Below are 24102 nucleotides of genomic sequence, written 5' to 3' on the forward strand. Positions count from 1 at the left end.
TAGTATGTCACAGGGATGATTTGTCTGACCAGCCTGACATGATCACAACTGGGTGAAGCTTCCTCAAGACATAATTTTTGGCATAGCAATTTGTTCTGGGAATGTGACATAGATCTTTAATGTTTGTCAGATCATGATGCACCGTGTCCAGGTTCAATCCAACATTTTTCAGGACATTGTGAGAGACAAGTGCAGTACAGGAGAGACAGCCATTGTATTGTATATGTGAGATGTATTCGAAATACATTTTGCCACAGCAAATGGAAAAAGGGGGCAGCAGCCATGGTGGCTACTTTGCAGAAGGTCAACTGAACTTGTTTAAAGGTGTAATTCATAAACTTCATTTCATGGTGTACACATTCCACAATTTGCTTCACTGCCCAAGATCAAGTGTATAGTTGCTCTTTTTTTATTGAGGGTAGGAATGTTTAGCTCTGTACATGTATGTGCAGGTATGTCTGCACATACATGAGAGTGAGCTAGTGAAATGAAAAGCAACTGCAGTTGGCTGTGAATCTGGGCAAAAAGCAGTGGGGAGGAGGCTGCTTACTCCTTCCATTTGTCTATCAAGTATAACTCCCATGCTGGTTTTGTCCCAATGAGGAAGGGCCTTGGAGAGGGGGATAAAGGGGGTAATTTGTACCAGGGCCCAGGGTCAGAAAGGGAGCCCAGGAGAAAAAGGAGGGGCCCCAGAAATTTCGTGGGATCTTACAATTTCCTATCTACTCTGACTTGTTGCCTGCATGGGATGCTGGGGACACTACCACGAGCTTGCGGCTGCAGCTACTGCAGCTTTCGGCAAACCATATACGCTGGACCAAGGAATGCATCCATGACACTGCTCAACATAGTGTCAGACCTGGGAGGAAACTGGCTTGTGGATTTGCTTACCATGAAGGAGTGTATAGGAGCTCAGGGACACAGCTGCAAGACTACAGCTGCTGTAGAAGCAAGTTTTGGTACGCACAAGGCACTCTCCATTCTAGTGTGAGCCTAAATATGATGATGCACATTATCTGCATGATTTTCTATATTTAAAAGATTTAAGAGAGACTTAGGAGTGTGCTTGGTTTTCTGTATTATATATCTAGCTGCTGGTGCCATTCAGGTGGGTAGACCTGAGGTCCAAAGACTTTTCCAGCTGTCTCCATCCTCCCCCACCTGGTTTTGCCCCTCCATGACCCCATTCTGCTCACCCATCACCACCCTCCCCACTCTGCTTCACCACTCCCCTTTGCAAAGGGGCCTAAAAGAAACTTTGTACCTCCTGATAAAATTCCTCTCAGAGGCCCTGCAATGAGGAAAACGATTTGGGATCCCTGTGTCTTCTCCCCCATGAGAAAAGCACTGGGGGTGAGGCTTCTTAGCAGATGATAGAGCTTCAGTCCCTTAGGGCACAATCCTAACCCCTTATGTCAGTGCTTTCCAGCACTGACATAAGGGCAATGCAGCTCTGAGATAAGGGAACAAACATTACCCAGCACCCCCCAATAAAGACACAGGCAAGGGTATATGGTACAAAGGGCCACTTTATTAACTATTTAAATATACTTCAGATTGCAACAGGGCCTAACAAATAAGTCATGCGGGTTCTACATGGGGGAAACGGAGCTGCCCGTCTACTTCCCCCTATAGTGATTTGGGCGACCACACCAGACTCAGGGCAGCGTCAGTACAAGCCTGCCGCCCCCTTCATTGTCACCCCGAAGGGGCAGGGTGGCAGGCTAGCTCAGGCCACCCGAGCGAACCCGCGGTGCGCCTTTACCACCAGGCCGAGGTTCATCCAGCCTGCGCCACCCAGCCGGGAATGCCAGCATGACCAAGCGTGGAGTCCACCCGGCCCTTGCCACCCTGCGGTGTACACCGATATGACCTTACCTACCCAAAACCCGCACGACACCTGCCTAAAGTGACCAAGAAGACCTATGGAAAAACCCCATTCCGCCCCTAACTCCACAGTCTGGGGTAGGCAAAAAACCATCAACCGATGTGCCAATTAGGCTGATGGCAAAAATTCCTACCCGGCCCCAGAAGGTGACCAGCTAGTCTCGGACTGTGAAAGGGTGGGCGGGTGGGTGACCGCTGCCTGGTCCCAACTGCGCTGGCTTCTCTGAGCAGCCTGCACGTGGCCCCAGACCAATTAGCCCCCAGCCAATCGGCTGCGAGGCTGGCCCTTCCTGTGTCTCGTGGGCGGGCAGGGTAAACGCCGGTGGCGTGCTAATACACGTGCCACCGGAATTCCCTTACTTTGACGAGGCCTCCGTGAGTGACAGCCATCTGCAGGATACACCACATGGGCACCGCTATGCCAGTGCTGAAAAGCACTGACATAAGGGGTTAGGATTGCGCCCTTAGTTTAGCAGCCTTTCCCCCCTTCTGCTGTTCCAATTTACAGCCTAATGAAGCTGCTTTTCCTTTTTAAAAAGTACCTGATATCTCTCTCTCTTGCTTTATTATTACATGACAATGATGATTTTTTAAAATTTTGTAGCCCACCTTGGGGGCTCTTCAGAAGCAGAAAGGGGGGTTAATAATACTTAGATAAAGATTTTTACCAGAGGGATTAATTGACTTGGAACAGTTGCAAAGGTGTAGATGAGAGACAGCAGGTCTGAATTAAGCTCTGGGACTTCTACAGCAGGAACAGTGACATCATCAGCATGAGTTCTTAGATGCTGCCTTTGAGAGTTTTTCAAAGAATCTTAGATGAGAAGAAGTATCAGGCTCAGCAGGAAGTAAATTTACCCAGAAGCCTATGTTAATGTCTAGGAAATAATGTTTCCCAAGGGCTGCTTGAGAGACAGTATATAGCTCATGTTATATTAACGCTACAATCCTATGCAAATTGATTTGAAAATATGTCCCATTGAACAAAGTGGGAATTTTTTCAGAGTATATATTCATAGGCTAGCACACTAATAACATTTATATTTATTTGGGATGTTTTTAAAATCCCATTTTTCAATTTGTAAAGATTTGTTTTAAAACTACTGCAACCCACTCCCAGAGCTTGGGTTGAAATGAGCTGCATCTTGAAATGAAGTATAATAAGTTTCCAGGTAGAAGTAAGTGACAGGAGAAGACCACATCTAGTGAATAAACTTCAGATTGATTTGTTGTTGTTGCTGTTATAGTCTTTCAGACAGTCCTGTATACACTTTCTTGAGACTAAATTCCATTGAGCAAAACGGGATTTATTTTTGAGTTTATTTCTGGATTTATTTATTCATTGGCTTGCACCATTAATGGGCTTGGCCATGTAGACATCATAACATGTTCACACATTTATCTCCAGGACTCACTAGGTGGGTCGGGAACCAATTTCAAGTGGGTTCCCATTCATTTCAATATTTTATTTTTAATGTATTAGGCTTGATGCTATCATGGTATGTGACTGCATTCGGGGAAATGTTACAGATCTGTACTTTTAACAGGCCACTCTGTATATGCTTTTAATAATGATAGTCATTGGGGCTTATTCCTGGGTATGTATCAGCAGGATTGCAGCCTAGGATTGTTTAAAATTTTTCCTCCTTGATGATGTCAATTCTGGTTATGACATCACTTCTGGCGGGTCCTGACAGATTCTCATTCTAAAAAGTTTGTCACAGTGCTAAATGCGTGAGAACCATTGGTATACATAGTTCCTTCCCTTCTTTTCCCTTACAACAATTCTTTGGGGTGGGATCCTGTGTCAGTGACAGGGCATGAAGCTTAGCCAGGAAGCTTCATGGCTGAATGGGGATTTGAACCTGGATCTTCCAGGTCAAAGTTCAACTCCAGAATCACTACAACACCCTGTTGTTATCATTCTACAACTGGACAGCTGTGGCATCTGAATGTCCACTCAACAGATGAAACTGTTGCACTCATTTTAGTATTGTTCAGGCTGTCTTTGCTTGTCAGTTCCTGAATTAAACCCATATTTTCTTATTCCATAATGCCCCTCATGCTCCAGGACAGTGGGTCCCGAACTGTGGGTGGGGATTGCGATTTGATTTTTGGTGGGTTGTCAAAGGGTGATGGAAAAATCAGATAACTAATTGACTCAGGCCCTGAGGCTATTCAAAAATCAAATACTGAAGCTGCTAATTATCCTGCAAAGAGCTTAGCTCCTGTTGTTTGGAAGACAGCTACTAATTGCCCTGCAAGTATCTGAGCTCCTGAAGTTTGGAAGTGTGTATAAATATAGGTAGATAAATATTTGAAGGTGTTTTTCTGGTTGTTATTACCTATAAATAGATAGATATTATTTCTTTCTAGATCTTTTTGAAAAGTCTGGTAAATCTAGGTGAGTCTTGAGTGTTGTTTAAAAAGTGAGTCCTGGTGCTAAAATGTTTGGGAACCACTACTCCAGGCTATATTATATGGGAGTAGCTGGGCTGCCTGCACAATATTTGCCCGTCTGCCACCATTCTACATTATGAATCACCACAATCAGAGGCCAGCTGGTTATTCACATCACTCCATTTGGGCAGGAGGTCTGGTCTAGAGGGTAGAGCCTCTGTTAGCCTGAAGATAACATCAGAAGGTCACCAGTTCGAGGACACCAGCAGCTCCCTGAACGGCTGAGAATGGCGAGACCTTGAAGCAGCTGACAAGCCCAGCTGAGTGATTCCACCTGCTCTTGGTGTGAGCAAGAAGCGTCTTGGCTGCCTCCATGTGAGAGATGGAGCTGCTTGCCAGCCTGCGTGGGAGAACTGGAGGCCAGAAGTGAGACCAAACCAGGAAGATCCATTCTGAAATGTTGGTTCTTGAAAGGCAGAACCTCTATGTTTGTAAAAATCCCCTTGAGGGATTTAGAAATGCCTGCCTATGTAAACCGCCTTGAATAAAGTCAGAGTAATCCGATGACCAGAAAGGCAGTATATAAATACCTAGTTAATAATAATAATAATAATAATAATAATAATAATAATAATAATAATAATAATAATAATAATAATATTTGTTGTGGGTTATGAAGGAAGCATACAAGATCGGATCTGCTTGGTCCACTTTTAGGTTGTGTATTGGATGTACAGGAAGATTTCTGTTTACTCATATTTTATTTCTAGCATTATAAATTGTTGCAGCATAATTTAATCCATATCCATGTCATAGCAGATTCTTATTGTGCCAAAGGTCAGTTGCACTTCACAACATCTTCATCATGGTCTTTGTTTACAGTGGTCTAACTAACAGAAAACCCAGATCCTTGAGAGTTTGCTCATATATTACAGAAAAGCAGAGTGACACATGCTTCTGACTCACTGGCTCTGCTTGATGCATGGAGAGGGACTTTGGCTGCGATCCTGTACACAATCACTTAGAAATCAGTCCCAGTGAAAGAAATGGAATATAATTCTCAGTAGGCATTCACAAGTTTGTGCTATTGGGCACCTAATCCACAGTGAAGTTGATGCGTCAGGGTGAAGACACATGTACTTTTTTTTTTAAAAAAAGAGGTGTTTCCCTGAGCTGCAGAGTAAGCCTGTTTTCCTCCCAGCTTTGCAACTGAAATTATCAGTGTGCAAACTAATGCATTGACTGGCTCAGCTTTCAGTCTTCTTCATTTCTACACTAGTCAAAAGCGTTGTCTACCTATAAAATGTTATCTGAATGTTTATGTGATATTCATTTGAAACTAGAATTTTTCTTTAAAGTGCAAAGCTGCTCTGGGACAGGTTTTGTTGACATCATGAGAGGCTGGAACTAATCAGCACCAAACACAGCTACTTCTGCTTGAAACTTGCAGAACTAGTTTTTTTCTTTTTTCCCCCCTCTGAGCTCAGCCCTAGAGAGTGATAGATACATTTGCACTGAATTCAGAGAGGTTTCACAGCTCTAAAATGGTACATTTGTGCTCTCCTCAAAACGCAAAGTGACATGCAACCCACGTGACACATACCCATATTTTAGACCATGAACTTGGCATGTATATGAAAGCATGAACAAAAAAAAATGTGCAAGTGACTTTGCACATCTTGGAGTCTCATGTGCATAGATAAGCTGAACCTGTATTGAGAGATGCATGAGTTTCCCCTCCGTATGACGCTCCAAAGCCTGGAAAGAAAGATCATGAATCACTTTCACATCATTTATCAAAACTTCCATACTGCATACAAAGTGGGTTTTGGTGAGTATGAATTAATTGTAGATGTATCCCAGAGCTAATGTGCACAAGTGTTATTCAATTAAGAAGTAGGAAAAGATGAGCTTCACCATTTAAAATTTAACTACAAGAACTACTCATGTGATCAATTTTTGCTCATGCCTGGAAGCAAACATTAAGAGATGAACCAGTGTTTTAATTTATCCCTCCTCAGTGAGGGGTGGTAGATTAGCTCTGCTTGTTCTAGAGAGCAGCAAACTGCACTTGAAATACTCTCAATAGAGCACACTACCCTAATTTTTTGTCTCCTCTTGTCTTTTTTTTTATTGAAGGCAAACTGTCCAGGTTAATCAAACTTATCCAATATTTTCAAAGCTATCATTTATCTCCCTAATGCTTATAATATTAATGTCTTAAAATGCACCAGTGGTTCCCAAACTGGGGGCTTCGACAGGATTTTTGTTGGGTTGTAAAACTGATAAGCTGATAGCTGACAAGGAAAATATATTGAGCCCAATGGAAACCAAAAGGAGCAGCACATGTAAGTTTACTGGCAAGGAAGTGAATGTACCTTGTCCCCCTTTGAAGGGCAGACCGAAGGGAATGCAATGCCACCAGAATGATCTTGCTTCAATGAAAGCAGGCTCCAACAAACTCTCCAGAAGGAAGTCCGTCCCCCCTCAAGTGGACAAGGAAAATTTATTGAGCCCTATGAAAAGTGAAACAGAGCCTTGGGTGTGTTTACTCACAGGTAGGTGAACATGCTGCAGCTCTTATTGAAGGCCACCAGAATGGTCCTGATCAGATGAACGTGGAGTTCAACAAATGCTCCAGAAGGCAGTCCCTCCCACTACAGCAAAATGGATTAAAACAGAGACTTGAGTGACTAGAAAAGTGAAATTTCTTTTTTAAGTCTTGTAGTCTTTTAAGTCTTTTAAGCTTTGTAGGTCCTGACAGATTGCCATTTTTAAAAGTGGGTCCCACCCAGTGCTAAAAAGTTGGGAACCACTGGTCTAGACATAATAGGTGGTACCTACCAACCAACTGCTTGAATAAAGGTCATCCTTTAAGAAACACTACCACTGCTTCCCATGATGTGCTTCATTCTAATATTGCATATGTTCCTCCTTTCCCTGTCTCTTTACTGTCAAAACTGTAGCCTCCTTGAAATAATCTTTCCTACCGCTTCTGTTTTAATTATAAGCATATTCACATGAGTCACATGAAGCATATTCACATGAAGCCTGCTGACTTCAATGGAACTTACTTCTCATTAAGGATACTGTAGTGCAAGGGTGCCCAAACCCTGGTCCAGGGACCATTTGCGGCCCTCTTGGACCCTAATCTGGCCCATGGGGAGCCCCCAGTCTCCAATGACCCTCTGGCCCACCAGAGACTTGCTGGAGCCCACACTGGTCTGATGAGACTGCTCTCAGGGTGAGGGCCGACTGTTTGACCTGTTTTGTGAGCTGCGGAACGAAGTCTCTCTCCACTGCTTGCTGTTTCACATCTGTGAAACATCAGTGGCAGCAAAGGAAAGGCTGGCCTTGCGTAAGACCTTAATTCATTCATATAAGCTTTATCTCTAATATATTCATTTATGTAAATTTATGGAAATTCATTTCAATTTTAAATGTAAATTAATACTGTTTTCCCCCCGGCCCCCGACACAGTGTCAGAGAGATGATGTGGCCCTCCTGCCGAAAAGTTTGGACATCTGCTGTAATGGGAAGCTCAACCTTATTCATTCAGAAGTAAATCCCATTGAATTTGATGGGGCTTACTCTAAAGTAAGTGTGCATAGAACTATAGTCTAAGGATTAACATTTTAAAGCCCAGTTATATGCCTAAGGCCTAATTCTATCCAACTTTCCAGCAGTGATGCAGCCATGTCAACGGGCATGTGCAGTCAAGGAGGCCCCCTCAAGATAAGGGAATGTTTGTTCCTTTACCTTGGGGCAGCATTGCGGCTGCATTAGTGCTAGAATGTTGGCTAGGATTGAGTCCTAAGGCTGTCGTTTTGTACACATTTTAGAGGACACACAGATGTACCAAGGAGGGGTCATTGTATTTCTCTGTCAGCCTAAGACTAGGCTTAGGCTCACACATTTGGAAAAGACATGACAGACATGCAGTGAATTAAATGCTGATTGTTGATTGCCCCTTCCTTAGATAGAGGTTAAAAGAGAAGATGTTTCAGACCTCATTGATAAATTAAAGATCAATAAGTCACCGGGCCCTGATGGCATCCACCCAAGGGTTATTAAGGAATTGAAGAATGAAGTTGCAGATCTCTTGACTAAGGTATGCAACTTGTCCCTCAAAACGGCCACGGTGCCAGAAGATTGGAGGATAGCAAATGTCACGCCTATTTTTAAAAAGGGAAAGAGGGGGGACCCGGGAAACTATAGGCTGGTCAGCCTAACATCTATACCGGGTAAGATGGTGGAATGCCTCATCAAAGATAGGATCTCAAAACACATAGACGAACAGGCCTTGCTGAGGGAGAGTCAGCATGGCTTCTGTAAGGGTAAGTCTTGCCTCACAAACCTTATAGAATTCTTTGAAAAGGTCAACAGGCATGTGGATGCGGGAGAACCCGTGGACATTATATATCTGGACTTTCAGAAGGCGTTTGACACGGTCCCTCACCAAAGGCTACTGAAAAAACTCCACAGTCAGGGAATTAGAGGACAGGTCCTCTCGTGGATTGAGAACTGGTTGGAGGCCAGGAAGCAGAGAGTGGGTGTCAATGGGCAATTTTCACAATGGAGAGAGGTGAAAAGCGGTGTGCCCCAAGGATCTGTCCTGGGACCGGTGCTTTTCAACCTCTTCATAAATGACCTGGAGACAGGGTTGAGCAGTGAAGTGGCAAAGTTTGCAGATGACACCAAACTTTTCCGAGTGGTAAAGACCAGAAGTGATTGTGAGGAGCTCCAGAAGGATCTCTCCAGACTGGCAGAATGGGCAGCAAAATGGCAGATGCGCTTCAATGTCAGTAAGTGTAAAGTCATGCACATTGGGGCAAAAAATCAAAACTTTAGATATAGGCTGATGGGTTCTGAGCTGTCTGTGACAGATCAGGAGAGAGATCTTGGGGTGGTGGTGGACAGGTCGATGAAAGTGTCGACCCAATATGTGGCGGCAGTGAAGAAGGCCAATTCTATGCTTGGGATCATTAGGAAGGGTATTGAGAACAAAACGGTTAGTATTATAATGCCGTTGTACAAATCTATGGTAAGGCCACACCTGGAGTATTGTGTCCAGTTCTGGTCGCCGCATCTCAAAAAAGACATAGTGGAAATGGAAAAGGTGCAAAAGAGAGCGACTAAGATGATTACGGGGCTGGGGCACCTTCCTTATGAGGAAAGGCTACGGCGTTTGGGCCTCTTCAGCCTAGAAAAGAGACGCTTGAGGGGGGACATGATTGAGACATACAAAATTATGCAGGGGATGGACAGAGTGGATAGGGAGATGCTCTTTACACTCTCACATAATACCAGAACCAGGGGACATCCACTAAAATTGAGTGTTGGGCGGATTAGGACAGACAAAAGAAAATATTTCTTTACTCAGCGTGTGGTCGGTCTGTGGAACTCCTTGCCACAGGATGTGGTGCTGGCGTCTAGCCTAGACACCTTTAAAAGGGGATTGGACGAGTTTCTGGAGGAAAAATCCATTATGGGGTACAAGCCATGATGTGTATGCGCAACCTCCTGATTTTAGGAATGGGTTAAGTCAGAATGCCAGATGTAGGGGAGTGCACCAGGATGAGGTCTCTTGTTATCTGGTGTGCTCCCTGGGGCATTTGGTGGGCCGCTGTGAGATACAGGAAGCTGGACTAGATGGGCCTATGGCCTGATCCAGTGGGGCTGTTCTTATGTTCCTTATATCAGTCTTCTTTTTTGAAAACAGCACAACAATGGCATTCATTCAATTGAAAATCAGTACCTTGTCTTATTTAAAAATATATATATTTTACAGTTGAATAATTGAGACAGTGAGAGCAAAATGGCCTTAAGACACCACCAGGATCCAGCCAACAAATGAACAAGTGAGTTCCTCAAGGCGCTCACCATTAGAATTATATATGTTCCACTTATTCTTAAATGAGAAGGGCAGCCCAATCCTGTGCTTCCCAGTGGCCAGGATTGCAGCGATGCCGAAATGGCAACTGCTGCATCCAGCTGGGCTGGGAAACAGCACCAGATCTTCTTGGGTGTTTAAGTTTGGGTGCTTAAGTTCCCTTACCCTGTGTAATGCCCAGACAGCCCAACCGGGTCTCCCAGATTGGGAGGGGGGTTAGGATATAGTGGCAGAGCCTGCCACCATTTCTGCTCCCTCCCTCCCCTGCCCACACTTCCCTCTGCCCTCCCCTTACCCCAGAACGCCTCTTCCCCCGTCCCAAATCACTACTCTGCCACGCAGTGCTCTCCCAGAGCTCTAGGCGGCTTTCGTCCATCCTTCACCCAGCGCTGGCTCAGTGTGGGCTTGTGCTGAGCCAGCACCAGCCCAGCGGTAAGTGTCACAGGTGTGCCTTATGGCACTTTTGCAACACTGCATGCCGGTGCTGGACCAGCGCAGGCCTGTTCAGATCCAACTCCCCAAGTTGCGTTCAAATCAGTGGTCTAATTTCTGAATAAATATGCTCCTCTGGAAATTCTCATCTCTAATCCCTGATCTTATTAAGTTGAGTTGTATTTATGTGACATATTCAGATGCTCTTTCTAATTGTTGCTTGATGCATAATAAACTTGAGATGAAAGTGGTTCTGCCTCATGGTAAATGCTGGCAAAATTAGGCATTAAATCAAGCTGGATGTTAGATGCAGATGCATGTTAACCTTTCACCTACTACAGAATTTTAAATAGGAAAAGTCCATTCTGGAAGGATAATTGAGGATAAGAGGTGGGGTACTTAACCCTTTTTCTCCCTGCAGTCTTCTCACTCCAAATTGCTCCAAGTAACTATCTCCATTTGAGGGGTGCAGGGAGAAACTGTTGAGGTGGAGGGAAAATAGAAGTAAAAACAAGCCTTGTCCCAAACCTCTCTGATCCTGGTCACCTCTCTGGCAACGGCTTTAGTCCATCAGGACAGTGTTAAATTGACCCATGTGAACTGTCCAGCTTGACCCTCATAATGAGACTGTTTTCACATATAGTGTTTGATATTTGCATTCCTCTCCATTTGAGTTTACCGACAAAGGACAGAGTGCACATTTCGGTTGCATATTAATAATGTGTAAAATAACCCTACTGTATAAAGTTATTTTCAGAGTCAGGGCTTAAATAATTGGCTTAAAACACAAATGTTCAATGCAGCCAGGCTGTCTTTTAGCATTCTAAGCTGACAGAACTGTTTGCTGCCACCAAGACCCCAAAGGCGCTTCTTTGGTTCATATATTTTTAATATATTAGACTTGGTGCTCCCCTGGTATTTGACCGCATTAGGGGAAGTGTTATAGACATGTACTTTTAACAGCTGACTATGTATATGTTTTTAACAATGACAGTCAATGAGACTTACTCCTGGGTAGGATTGCGGCCTAGGAGAGTTAAAAAAAATTTGCCTGCTTGATGATGTCACTTCCGGTCATGACATCACTTCCGAAGGGTCCTGACAGATTCTCATTCTAAAAAGTGGGTCCCAGTGCTAAATGTGTGAGAACCACTGCCCCATAGGATCTGGTCACCCTTCATAGGCTGCCTCTTCCTTTTCTCCTTGCCCATGCCCCCACATGTAAGGCAGCCCCTTCAAGGCCTTTTTCCTGCTGCTGCTGAAGCTCCCCAACCCAGAGGTGGCTGCTGCCTGCCCCAGCCCCTCCCTTCCCTGGACTCATGATCTCAGCCTTTCCAGCTGCCCAAGCGGCCATGCTGTGCGCGCTTTTCTTTTCCTTTCGAAACCTCACCTTCTCCTCTGAGAAGGCGGGGGGATAGAAAGAATGACTAACCAACCAACCGTGACCTCCCGCCCTTTTTCCCCCCCCTGCTGCCCTGGACTAGTGCAACAGTAGCAGCAGCTGTTCCCTGTTGCACCAGCAGCAGCCTCCCTTCCCTCGTGGCAGCAGGAGGCGAGCGGTGCAGTGCAGAGGAGGGAGCGGAGGGCACATCCAGGGGGCAGGAAGCGGCAGTCCAAGTGGGGCTCTAGGCAGGGGTGGCAACTTGGGAAGATCACCTCGCCTCCTTCCAAAGAACTGGCCATGCTCCAGGAGGTGGCTTCTAGGCAAACAGTGGAAAGTTGGAAGCGCGCTCCAGGAACTGCTGGCAGGGGGAGGAGAGGACAGTACAGGTCGTGCTCACCAGAGAGAGAGAGGCGTGCAATGGAAAGTGTGTGGATGTGACCCTTTCATTCTTGATCCTGACAGTGGATCTGCATTCACACGCTCTTAATGTGGTGCCCTTTAACACTGGCTCCATAAGTATTGAAGGGGAGAAGGAAGATTCACACCTTCAGCCACCCTACAGCGATTTTCAACCAGTGTGCCATGAGTGGCCCACAGGTGTGCCGTGGGAGTTTGGCAAATGTATTTATTTATTAAATAAATATCAGTTATTAATAGAGCCATTGAGGGATGTGAGTCTCCCACCAGCGGCCTGATGTGCCTTGTCAGTTGTCAGAAGACTGATGGCGCACCTTGACAATTTGTCAGTGTGCTGTGAAGTGAAAGAGGCTGAAAATCGCTGAGTTAGGAGGTGTCTAGCTCAGTGGTTCCCAAAACTTCTTAGCACTTTTAAAAACGACAGTCTATCATGACCCATATACCTTTACTAGGTTAAGAAAAGAGATTCAGAAAAATAATATTTTAGTAATAATTAATAAATTATTAATAATAATCAGGGTCCTGTGCTCCAAGGCTGCTGGAGACCTTACGAGTCTGTATGTAGACATTTGCGATACTCACCCTAGAAACTGAGTTCAAGGACTGTTCCCCCAAACCTTTGCAGTCATTCCAGGGTACCCAGATGGCTGAACAAGAGAACAAGATATGCACGTATGGACTTCCAGGCCAAACAAAAGACTGAAACTGCATTCAGACATGATCTATGGCATGCTAATTACTAGAGAAAATTGGAAAATGTGACATTTTAATTTGGGGCATGAAGATTACTTCATACCACAAGTTAGCATTCCAGTCATGAAAGCGGTCACTCCATCCCAATTGTGTGCTGCTGCAATTTTCTTCTGCAAACTGGACAAGGGTGCTGGCAAAGTTAAAAATATTTCAGAAACATTTCACCACCCACCAAAATTCAACTTGTGACCCACAGGTGGGTCCCAACTCACAGTTTGGGAAACACTGAACTAGGATATCAAATTGTGAATTGACTTTTCTATTGAATACAGAGGAGGAAGGAAGTTGACTAGAGAACATGTGAATCCAAGGTTAGTCATAGTGCATTCTGGGCCATTGTCTCCATGTGGAGTACTTTACTTTTCCCATAGGACTGAAAGACAAACATTCACATGTATGAAGAAATTTGAACAATTGGGAATACTATTGAGGTGGGGCTAAACCTCTTCTCTGTCCCTGATCATCCCAACCATTAAAAATAATATTTTCATAGCCCCATCACAGGTATCAAAACATCATTCGATTCATAGGTTGCAGTCCTTACTCACTTTCCTGGGAGTACACCCCACTAAACACAATGAGACTTCCTTTTGAGTAGACATGCATAGGATTGTGCTGTTACTAACTTCTAAGTGTAGTAAGTTTATCCCCAAAGTAGTTTTGAATCCACACAGGCACCTCCTTTAATTGTTGTAAAGGGTTTTTTTTTCAAGTTAATTTCATTGATGCATTTCAAATCTACATTTTAAAAAATGTCATCCCATAGCTTGGGAGCCTTGCTTAAAATGTATAACTACTATGTAGAGTAGATAAAATTAAAAAACAACAACACAGTTTTGTATTGAATAAAATAAAGACATGTGGTGGGGGGGGAAAAAGCTTTCACTGTAATTTATCCTCTAATGCTAACATTTAAAAAAAAATGTTCTGCTTCTTTTTCAACTCTTCTTTTCTTCAATTTTTTCTAGAGATTTTTTCTTTTAGTTTTTTTTAAAGCCCCACAAGGAACATATGATTTATGAAGGACAAAAGGAAAAAGATAATGACAACTTTTCTGAGTGACTAGAGGGTTTCTAACTTTGAAATATTTGATTTATTTTCCTGCAATCCAAAAAGTGATTGTATTTTTCATCATGAATGGATGGGAAAAAAAGTGGGACTTTACCATGCAGAAAAGGTAGAGTTAACTTTGAAAACAAATATCATCTACTTTGATACATTTTTGCATTTTCAGTCTAATATGGACACCAGATTATTTTATATCCTACCTAAATTCTAAACACTAAAGCCATTTGCTGCAGAGTAGTCTTATTAAAATAGAGGGTTTACTTTGAATGGTTTGCAGATTGCAGCCTCAGTGTATCCATATTCAAAACATAGTTGTAGGTCAATGGAGTGCATTGTGGGTCCTTGGGAATATAGGAAGGCATATTGATAAAGCTCAATACATTTATTCCATCTTCAGAACAGAACCTGGCAATGAATCTGACACAAGGCAAACACCCCTGGCTTTTATACTCTTTAACTTCGCCCAGACTCCCCATGATTGGTGCAGTTGAAACCTTAACTAGAGGGCCAATCCCACGGTAGGATTTCAATTCATCACCCGATTGGCCAGCCGTAAGTCTGGGCCAATCAGTTATGCAGGATTTTGATCCTGCATAACTTGCATACATAACACAAAACATAGTTGTAGGTCAATGGGGTGCAGACCATAGTGGGTGATGTACTTGGGTGTGTGTGACACAATTACTGCAAAAATTCTGAAAATCTTAATATTTTTGAATAATACCATAATATATATCAGTGATTCCCAAAGTCCCTCTGTAAGTTTTTGTGAGGGAGGGGGCAGCATCAGTATGATTGTGCTGCCACCGCCAAGGGAAGGGTTTTTAAAACTTACCTGGGGGTAATTGAAGCTCTTTGGAGGGTCTGGGGAGCCTCTGCAGCCATTCCGGGAGCTTTGAAGTTCAAAGAAAAAGCAATACTTCCTGTTTCCATCATGAAACCAGAATTTGTTTTTTCTTTTTTACAGGACTTTGAAGCTCCCAGGAGGGCTGCAGAGGGGTGCACAGGCTTCCCAGACCCTCCAGAGGGCCTTCATGGCCCCCAGGTAAGTTTAAAACCCCATTTCCTTCCCAGTGGCAGCATAATAATCCCGATCTTGTTGCTGCTGATTTCTAGGTCATTCCCCTTAAAGGAGAATGGCCCTTTTCTGGTTTCTATGGTAGGTTAAAAACCCACCAGTTTGGGAACCACTGTTATATTTCATTTGATGCATAATTTAATACAGAATGCAACAAACCACATTGAGATATCTGTATTCTATCAAATGTTATAGCTCTTCTCCAAAAAGCCATAAAAGGAAAACACAACTGCCTGATGTAACAAAAAGTGGATTTGCTTAAGTCAAAACTGACTAATGAAACTATTCTGAGAGCCAATAAGGTGGTATTATGACACAGCAGGAAACCAATAAGGTGTTAGTATCAGTCCACTTTCATTTTCATGTATCATAGCCAATACTAGAACTCTTATTAAGTTGTATGTCATCAAATATGCTGCTGGTTTTTTGCTAGTTACTGATCTATTAGGTGACCTGTACCGCTATATATTTTAAAAAGTAAATAAAGTTAATGGGACTACACCAACCGTAGTGATGCCATAGCATTAAGGCTGTATGTATGATATTGTAATTTATTCTGTATGGTCTGGAATGGGAAGCTTCTGGTTGTAGTCACAGAACTACTATATTAATGTTACAGATGGCGATCTGGAATTTAAAAAAAACAACTGGTAGTTCTCTGAAATCTCTATTAGAAGAAAGTTGTGTGTACTTATTGGCACAAATATTGACAATACCTAATTTATCTGCTCAGATATTTTGCTCTGAGTAAATAAATGAGGCACTCTTTTATGCTGCTGATGATTACGTTTGAAAGTGTAATGTGTGGTGGATCAATTTACTCCACAGCAAATAATTCCACAAGTGAGCAAGAGTTATTCTTTCACTTGCAAGCAATTATGAAATTAAACTACAGTTTCTCCAGTCACACAATCTCTTGCGGCAGCAGGGATGTAATGAGATGCTAATGAGGCACTTTACCTTACCGCCCACTGCTAACGTTGATGTGAACAAGCTCTTGAGTGTCCTGTTGACCTCAATGGGGACAGTATTTTATGGCCATGATGTACAAAATACTTAAATTGTTGATAATGGAGAGACTTGAGGAATCAAAGTTCAAATAGTTATGTGAAGAGAGGATAAAGGAACAAGAATACTTTGCTATGTGGTGGAGTTGTGGCTGCCTATTAACTGCTTTGGTCTAGCAGGGGTGGCACATATGCTTTGTTTCAGAAGCTTACCACAGGGGTTGGCCCTTTTGTGTAAAAAGGTTTCTACCAGCATTGGATCTTTCTGGGGGTTATTGGTGGTGTATTGGGACACGCAAGGTATAGCAGCCCCCTCCCCCTGAAATGGTTTTCAGGAACAACCATATTTCTCAGCATAAGAAGTGGAATTAACATTCTAGAGCAGTGGTGTCAAATTCTTTAATATAATGGGTCTAATAGTGTTCATAGTGCCTGCTGAGGACGCAATAAGTGATGTCATTTAGCAGATGATGGCTAGAAAAGCACTTTGTTCTCACATAGAAACTCATTAGCTGCAAATGACAGAAGAGAACATGTGCAAATCTTGTTCATAATCTCAAGATTTTAGAAAGCCCAGTTATAATGGGGCTGGATAAATTGCTTCCTGGGGCCACATCAGGTCCACAGGCCTTATGTCTGACACCCCGGTCTACAGCTAGTACTCAAAGTGGGGTGGCTGAGTGTTGGACAAGGAGCAGGTAGGCCTGGGTTCAAATATCTCCTTAGCCATGTCATTTAGTGGGTGATGTTGGACCAGTCATAATCTTTCATCCAAATCCCAGGGTTGTTTTAAAGATAAAAGGGGGTATCTTAAGTATGTGACTATGAACTTTTCAAAGGGAGGGTATCCATGTAATAATAATTTAGATGGCTTCTAGTTTATCATGAGCTGTTACGCAAATCTGATTTGCATTGGTAGTATGAAAGGCTAGCTCATCACATGTAGTGGTGAGAGACATCAAAGTCAGGAGCCAATTTACATGCGAACTCTTAGGACCTAATCCTTTCCAACTTTCCAGTGCTGATGTAGTTGCAATGCAGCGCTGAGGTAAGGAAACAAGCATTCCCTTACCTTGAGGAGGCCTCTGTGACTGCCTCCCCACTGTAGGATGCAGCACATGCCCCATTGCCATGGCACTGCATTGGCACTGGAAAGTTGGATAGGATCGGGCCCTAGTCTGTTCTGGTAACAGGGTGTAATGTGTTGAACCTCCCCACCCCCCAGCAGGAACTGTCATGCATTTTTAGAGAATCTTGAGAGCCAACCTTGGTGAAGCAGTTTTGTAGCAGCAACTATGCCACTACATTAATTAGTAAATTGACCTTTATTTTTGTCTCATTATGGTTTGAATAAGGTAAGGGTCATATCTGTCCTTTGAAATTAAAAAAATAATCAAGTATTTTAAGCAGCCATCAAAATTCTGCATATCCAAAAGACAGGTGTATAAGCCTCAGATATGATTGTGTTGTTTTCATGCAGACCAGGTCAATGACCAACATACATTTGGTCATAAATAAGTTGTTTGGTTAAAACAACTTGCAGGTGGAAGAAAGGCAGGGTATGAATTCTTTAAATACATAAATAATTTAAAAAAAACAAAAAACAAACGTAATTTTAAAAGTATAGGAAATGTATCATTTCAGTGAATAATCACAATCTTGTTCTTATATGAACGCAGGCACATAATTTATTTTCAGTAAAAGAGAAGAAAGGGTAGTAGGGAATAACTATTTATTTAAAACTATTTTGATATAATTGGAGAAGTACCTGTCAGCAGTTAGTATTTACACCAAGAAAATCCTTCTTACTTTTTTCATAACTCTTTCTGTGGTGTTTCACTTTTCTGAAAGCATTTTCTGAAGTCATTTCTTCAATCCCCCCAATTCACCTCTGAACCTGGTTTCTGAGGGGTTTTAGAAGGGAAAGGCTGTTATCTCCTAACCTGCAAATTTGAAGCTGCCTTCCAGAAGTGAAGGAGCAACAGTGCTATCCTGCTATCTGCACCAGGGATGTGTGGTGTGGGGGTGGCGCTAGGTGAGACAGAACCGCCCCACCAGAGTCGTTCAAAAAGTGCTGCTGCCATGTGAGGTGCACAAATACAACCCATACGCTTTGAACAGAAGGGGGTGCAATCAGCGACGAGTCCCCTGTCTCATTCTATATTTATTTGTTTTTGGGGGTCGTGGCACAAAAAGGTTGACGACCACTGCCTTATTTGACGCCATAACTTGGAGGAGTGGACAGTAGTAAAAGAGCAGCCGATGACACCCCTACCTCTAAAACCCCAAGTTTGTTTCTCTTTCACACTCTGAATAGTGTGGAACCATTTGGTGTTTACATATCAAGGCAAGAAAAATAAGCCCTCTCCTGAAAATACAGTCAAGTGCTATGACTCTCACATGGAAAGGCAGTATGGTCCCTATAGTGATCTGTGACAGAACGTCTTCTGAATAGATCCATCACAGCTTCAGTCCAAATTCCGAGATGCTCTTAAACATACTGTTGGCATATTTGTACAAACTTTTAAATACAGTACATTTTTGCTTCATATCTTTGTTCCTTACTAGTATGTTATAAATTTCAGGAAATTCAAATTCTGCCTTTGCTTTTGTTGCATTCATACTATCCAGTTACCAGTGATTGTATTCATTGACATGGAGAAAAAGTAACCAACTGTCTGACTTCAGCAAATTCACACATGCGTGTACATTATTTGCTGTCTCTTCACCAGTTGTTAGCAGCTGAACATGTGAACTGCCTTCACTGAAAACAATGTGCATGACTGACATGAGGTGACTTGAAAGCTGTGTTGTTTGGCATGCGATTGCTGTGATTAGCATGCTTGTTTTCAACTTTTAAACAGTATAATCACCTAAGGCAGAAGTGGAGATGCAACATCTGCAGAACAATTGTTAAATACTTTTCATACCCTGCAAAAAAAAAATAATTAGAAAACTAAAGCGAGGCATTTTCCCCTGAGTTAGAAAAAGTGCCTGTTGAAGACTAAGAGAAGGAACAAGAAGATGCTATTCCTTGCTGTTAAAGAAAGTATGTACAGTGCCCGAGGCAATTGTTCAAGAACATTTCATGCTTACCTCAACTGAGTACTCTAGAATGCTGCCAAGGTCAGTGAAACCTTGGGTTATCTGTCATGTGGATGTCAGTTTCATGCATTAGTGACCAAAATATAGTCAGTTAAGTATGTGGACTTTTAAAAAGCATGGAGCATGCAGTAATTATGTGTCTTAATTTAAATGAGATAGAAGCAAAACATATTTATCCAAAGCTCTGTTTGTGCCTCTTAACTCTATTTCACAATATTTACAAATCACCATTAGCCACTCATGTACTATTCTGTTTGAATAAGTAATAGAACCATTGCCTAGTAATGTTTTGTTTTATCTTCACATTAAAATTTTTGGAAAATAATCCTCTCGTGTCTAGAACAGACAGTCTGGCTTGGGAATCAGCAGTTCATGGGGGAATTCAAAGTCTTAGTAAAATGTTGCCTCATGTAGGCTGCAGTCCAAAGCACACGTACATGGGAGAAAGCCCAATTGAAGACAATTAGACTTGCTTCTGGGTAAACATGTTTAGGATTGTGCTGTTAGGCTGCAATCCTATGCATGCAAACTTCACTATCATTAAATTCAATGGAGCTTCTGAGTAGACATACATAGAATTACACTACCAAAACTCTTCTCACTGGCTATCAAGAGGTTTCTGCATCAAAATATTTCATTTTGAATCTGCTTGCAAAGGCCGAGAACAGATTCTCACATTTTTAAAATAAATAGTTCCACAATGGTTGTACAAAGAATTCTGTATTATGTAAGGCAGGAATGGCTGCCAGTTTTTCTTTTGTCTGATAGACTTGCCAGGAAGTGGATTCCTTCATCCAATGTTTAATATATATATATAAAATAAGTAATTGACTTCCTCTCTGACCTTAACTGATGAGTACTAAAAATGTTCATCATCCACAAAGGAAGAGCAACAATTTTAGCATGTGAAATATGCTTTACAGTTTGGTGTGCAAAGAACGTTTACAACCTTCTACAGTAGGTTTGGGAGAGAAAGAGATCAAAGGTTGAGAAGCAACCATTTTCATAAGGCACCTTGTGAAGCAGTGTGTCGTGACCCAGATCACCCCAGTTGGAAGGGGTCCAGGTGTCCAGAAGCATAGACAACAGGTGAAAGGTATCCAGATGCTGACAACAAGCCCAAGTCCAACAACCAAGGATCCCTCCTAAGTTACAGCCCAGTCCTAACCAATGCTGATACAGCTGGGCCAAGTGGCCTACACCATATCCAGTGCAGGTTAGGAGCAGGCTGGAGGTCTTCTCTAGGTTAGGGGATATTTTTCCTTCTTACTCCAGCCTACCCAGTCTACTCATGTGCAACTATTTATTTGGTTGGCAACCTTCAGTCTCGAAAGACTATGGTATAAGCCGACAGCACCAGGTATTCCCAAGCGGTCTCCCATCCAAATACTAACCAGGCCTGACCTTGCTTAGCTTCCAAGATCAGACGAGATTAGGCATGTGCAGGGTAACAGTTGCTATAGAAGCCCTGTTCAGGTTTTCTAGGTCCAGGAAGATAGGATACGGTGGAGGCCTCCCCCCAGAAATGCTCCCTCTGCCTGTTCCTGCACCACTTGGCACAGTGGCTGCTGCACCAGCACTAGTGAAAAAAGGATTGCGCTGCCTGATGTCCAGATGACCACATCTTGGTGAAAGACCAGTCCTCATCATCAAGGCCCTTATGTTCCTTTGAGCTTATTCACAACTGCAAACATGGGATGAGAGATAATGTTGGATTGCCTAGCTCCAGACCAAAATGTTTGACTTTTTAATGTGTCCATTCATCAGCAGTGCGGCAGGCGGGGAGATAGTCAAGTCAAGTCTAGGGAATATCTAAGAGCTCCGTTGCCTAAGCAAATTGTCCTTGTATCTGACAGCCCTCAATTCTTGGCTCCAGTTCTGAATCTTGGAGTGGTTTCGAGTTGTGACCTTTCAGTTCACAACTCCTGCTCTCCAGACCACAGCCTGACCTGCTTCCTCTGAATTCCCTAAGAATCACCCTGTCTGGTCACTGCTGGGTTGGAATCTGAATCCAGCTCTTCCATAGTGAAACCTGACTAGACTTGGTGGTTGGACCACAAATGAGATGCTTGCCTATGTATTCCCCCCCTTTCCTCATCCCCTTGAGCACCCAGCTGAATCCAAAATTTCCTGGTTTAGTGCAAATGTGCAGGAAGCCACTGTCTGAATGACCCCACTTTATTCAACTCACTTAGGCCCAAATCCTAACCAACTTTCCAGCACTGGTATAGCTGTGCCAATGCAGTTGGGTATCAGTCACAGAGGCCTCCTCAAGGTAAGAGAATGTTTGTTACTTACCTTGGAGCTGCATTGCCCTTACCTCAATGCTGGAAAGCTGGTTAAGATTGCACCCTTAATGTAATATGTCACTAAATAAGAAAACTCGGTTGGATCAGCTAGGCTTTGGTGGATCAGCTAGGCTATTCATGCGTCAAAGGACACAGATTAGATGGGTCTGTCTTGGTACAGGCCTAGTTCCAATTGGAACATAGAGAGAATTTTGAACAGTACAGTAGCAGCAGTAAACCCTATTTTTTTCCTCTTAAAACTAGAGCGGCAACTTTTGGTTGACAGATAGACTGATGGATGTAAAAAGATTTTTATCAGTGAGAAAGGTGCCCTTGATTAATGGCACATGGAATGAGGCAACAAATTTTAATTTAATTTTTTAGAAATAAGGTCCTTACAAAAACGGCAGACGGCAAGTGCCTGCTCTAGAGGCGTTCCCTCCTGAGAATGAAGGAGGAGGGGGTATGGACATATGTCATCGAAAGGAACGGAAGTATGTTTTTTAGCTAGAACTATTGTTTTTCTTATATGCCAATATATGCAGATTTAATCGATTTAAACTCACATGATTAATTGACTTCGTTTTCTTAAACTGAGTAGCAGCTCTACTTTAAGCCTCTGTTCAGACAAAAATGGTGGTGACTTTGTTTGCACAACCTGCCTTTGATTGGGTGACATCCCTCTTATGTGAAGACTCATGCTCTATGGAAACTAGAGCAACTGCTTATTTTATCCACCAGTCAAGAGTTTGTGGTTAAGATGAAATTTGACTTGAGGAGTTTCTGGCTCCTGGCTCCTTCTAGCCGTGTCTACCACTGCAGCAGCGTGAGGTGGTAGGCAGAAGTGATACAACTGTGGATTGTACCACTTCAGACAAAAGAGTTGCAACTTTTTAATGGTCCCTTGTGTTAAGAACTATTGGCAGGTAGACAACCAGCACAGGTTAGCCAGGTTTGCTGCCCTAGGGTTGTTCTTAACTAGCAGGGAAAATTTGTCTTTTACAGTAGAGAGCGTGAGGAGTGTCATTCCCCTCTTGCATTATTGCCACCTCATTTTGCTGTATATGTAGCCCAGGCTACTCTTGGCCATTACACAGGTATCTTGTCTTGAATGCTGCACCTTGAGAGTTACCTGGTGGGCCACTGTGAGATAAAGGAAGCTGGAATAGATGGTCCTTGGCCCAGTTCAGCAGGGGCCCAGCCTAGGAGGAAGCCAAGCAGGTTTTACTTTGGTAACTTTCACTTGAAAGAATACTTCAAAAGCAGGATATCTGCTTCTTTTTGAAGAGAACCTGTTTTCATAGCTCCTCTTGATATTATTCATTTCCTAGTGACAGCGCTGACCTAAGTCTTTTTGCTGCACTTTGCACATCCTGAAATTATTGATAAATCATAAGATACGGGCTACAGAAATGTTGGATATTTCTTTTTATACAATGTAAGTTCTGTCTGTTGCTCAGATGAAAAACATCCCCAGCTTGTGCTTTAATGGTGTTCAAACAGCTAGATTTTTCACTTGAATTCATTTCATTTAACATTCGCATTTTAAATACCTATTAATATGACACAACGAAGGAATTGAGAGAGCCAGATCTCATTGAAGTAGACTTTTGTATTAATATTTTTACAACAGATTCTTTAACGTCATTTAACCTCCTTTAATGTCTTGCAAGCAGTCATTTGCAGAGTACTTATAAAATATATATTAGACTAGAGCCTCACTTAGACACGATGGCAGGCAAGTTTTTTAAAAAAAAGCATTATTCATATAGAATGCCATGTGCTTGGAATCACATTGTAACCATGGCTTTACACTATGCTGGGGAGCATCATGAACTTTGTTGTTGGCATCCTTCAGTCTCGGAAGACTATGGTATCGCACTCTGGATGGTGGTTCTGGAACAGAGTGTCCTCTCTAGTGCGTGAAGCCTGGGTAAAGTAGATATGGAGGTAACAGCATATGGTAACAGCAACTGTTACCCTGCACATGCCCGATCTCATCTGATCTCAGAAGCTAAGCAGGGTTAGGCCTGATTAGTACTTGGATGGGAGACCGCCTGGGTATACTGGTTGCTGTAGGCTTATACCATAGTCTTTCGAGACTGAAGGTTGCCAACCATCCTGAACTGGTGCGTTAATATTGCACACACAGGTATCCAGCGGCAAAATACTTTAAACATCACACTGAACAAGTGTTTGTGTCACGTATAAACCAGGCCTGACACACAGAGGTTAAATGCAGATGTCCACACAGTGCACTCTATTTAAGCCTAAGCAGGTCTGCATAATAAATCATTGCATATTCTTCCCCAGTCTTTCACTGCTTCCACTTTCCTCCCTTTCCCTGTTGTCTCCCTTGTATCTGTTTACATTGTGAGCCTTCAGGCAGG

The 24102-nt window shown here is 42.8% G+C and overlaps 2 pseudogenes; one reads left to right on the forward strand and one right to left on the reverse strand.

Moving 5' to 3' along the window:
• Window positions 1-20769: 20769 nt before the first annotated feature.
• Window positions 20770-20889, reverse strand: LOC136637786 (5S ribosomal RNA; annotated as a pseudogene).
• Window positions 20890-23674: 2785 nt separating this feature from the next.
• Window positions 23675-23794, forward strand: LOC136637324 (5S ribosomal RNA; annotated as a pseudogene).
• Window positions 23795-24102: the final 308 nt, after the last annotated feature.

This window comes from Tiliqua scincoides, chromosome 1 (genome assembly GCF_035046505.1).
Source record: "Tiliqua scincoides isolate rTilSci1 chromosome 1, rTilSci1.hap2, whole genome shotgun sequence".
Classification (NCBI taxonomy): Eukaryota; Metazoa; Chordata; class Lepidosauria; order Squamata; family Scincidae; genus Tiliqua; species Tiliqua scincoides.